General features: G+C 41.5%; 1 long non-coding RNA gene across 1 annotated transcript; it reads left to right on the top strand.

The window, feature by feature from the left end:
• The first annotated feature begins 660 nt into the window (after positions 1 to 660).
• Positions 661 to 1,863, top strand: LOC122546255. The gene is made up of 3 exons (XR_006310700.1): positions 661 to 695; positions 804 to 928; positions 1,635 to 1,863. It is a non-coding gene; the product is annotated as an uncharacterized LOC122546255 (long non-coding RNA).
• The last annotated feature ends 202 nt before the right edge of the window (positions 1,864 to 2,065 follow it).

Raw genomic sequence — 2,065 nt, 5'->3', positions numbered from 1 at the left:
CATTTAAATAATAGCTGTCATTCTGGTCTTTTCAACTGAAGTGGACTTCACTCTTGCCCCATTATACTATGTCGGCCTTGAAGCCTCTTACTTTCTCTTCGCCATACTACCTCCCATTCCTGAAGACAGGCTTATGCTCGAAATGTCGATTCTCCTGTTCCCTGGATGCTGCCTGACCTGTTGCGCTTTTCCAGCAACACATTTTCAGCTACCTCCCACACAGCTTTGTGTGGGCAACAGACTGGAAAATATTGCAGCAGCATTTTCAGTAATCAATCACTGGGCAGCAATATATTCTTTATAAGAAATTAGATTAATTACAGTGTGGAAACAGGCCCTTCAGCCCAACATGTCCACACCGACCTGCCGAAGCGCACCCACCCAGACTCATTCCCCTACATTTACCCGAACACTATGGGCAATTTAGCATGGCCAATTCACCTAACCTGCACATCTTTGGGCTGTGGGAGGAAACCAGAGCACCCCCACACAGACACAGGGAGAATGTGCAAACTCCACACATGGAGTTGCCTGAGGCAGGAATTGAACCCGGGTCTCTGGCGCTGTCAGGCAGCAGTGCTAACCACTGTGCCACCGTGCCGCCCACCTGCCACTCTTATTCGTTAAGAGCGGAAACAAATTTAGTTGTGTTAAAGGAAGTGGATACAAGTGCATGCCATCATCAAAAAGCAGAAGTATGAAATTATCTTAATGTCTTTTTCATATGTCCTTACCTTTTCAGCTGATAAGAAACAGAAATTCCGGAAGAGAAACTGTGAGAATAAAATGTTGTTTTTCTCTAGGTGCCTGTAAAGACAGGAAGATCTCCTAAGTGAGAACATGGAGCTAGACAACATTTATACCAATCTGGAAAACTTGTGTCATGACCAACTGGAACTAGACATGAAACAGCAAAACCTAAAATCAGGTAAACATCAGTGGTCTGGTCATGATTGTACAAGTTACTGAGTCTTTGTTAATGAACGAGAAGTAATTAACTTTCAGATCAATGAACAACAATGTAAGTGTCATTTTTGATTGTTAGAGACAAAGTGTTGTCAAGAAATTCTACTTCAGAATTGATGGAGTTTAGAGCTGCACAGTGATATAACGTAATAGGGTCAGCCAGTCTTCTGTGACTATCTTTTTGACTTGTTTGTGTTGTGAACATACAATGAAATAAATCAATCGGTGAAAAAAAAATTGTGAGACCACCCTTTTAACTGATGGTGTTATAGATTCACAGTGAAATCTATGAGGAAGACTTTGAAGTAAAGATGTTGAAGAGGGGTCAGTGAAACATTGCAGAATTGACAAGGAGGGAGGTTTGTGATTTAAAAATTGTCTTTATTTCTTTTATGATGTAGATTACACAATAGTTTTCATAATAGTACAGGCATTTTATATCTGTTCTTTGTAATAGCCCATACATTTTGTCATTTCAATTATTTTCTGGTCTGAGATTTTTTAGCTGCTGTTAAATGAATGTTTGTGAGCTGAACAAGTGCATGCCAATCAGGTCTAATGTTTAAAACATTCTACCTCTTCTCTTAACACTAAATGAAAAAAACACTTGCGCTGTTGCTCACAAGTTCACAATCCTTTCCGTGATGACTTTAACTTACACTTTACAGAACATGGTGCTCAATCAACAGAGCCTGTCCAAGGAAAATGGTCACCTCTGGTCATCTGCATTCTCCTGGGTCTCTCCATCCTGCTGTCCATGGGGATGCTTACTGCTGCAGTGATACTGTGTAAGCGTTGTGTCATTTTGAACTGTGTTGGGGTAGGGGTAGCGTTAGTGTTATGTGAATAATCCAATGACAATTGACAAATGTAATTTTCAGTTGTGCATTAATTAAACTTATTAATAATGCAGCAGTGAAATGAGCCTGGATGATTTGGACTCCATTCAAAGCACTGCCCCCCCCCCCCCCATTGCCGTGCCATCATCTATGCCACAATTCAGTCAGTAGCCCAGTTGCTGCCTTGTCTCCTCATGGGGTGAGCGTGTCCCTGTAGGGCACAGCAGTCATTCACACAGTCCTCACAGATTCCAAATCCA

The sequence above is a fragment of the Chiloscyllium plagiosum genome, unplaced genomic scaffold, assembly GCF_004010195.1.
Source record: "Chiloscyllium plagiosum isolate BGI_BamShark_2017 unplaced genomic scaffold, ASM401019v2 scaf_5021, whole genome shotgun sequence".
NCBI lineage: Eukaryota > Metazoa > Chordata > Chondrichthyes > Orectolobiformes > Hemiscylliidae > Chiloscyllium > Chiloscyllium plagiosum.
This window is presented reverse-complemented; position numbering and strand designations above follow the sequence as displayed.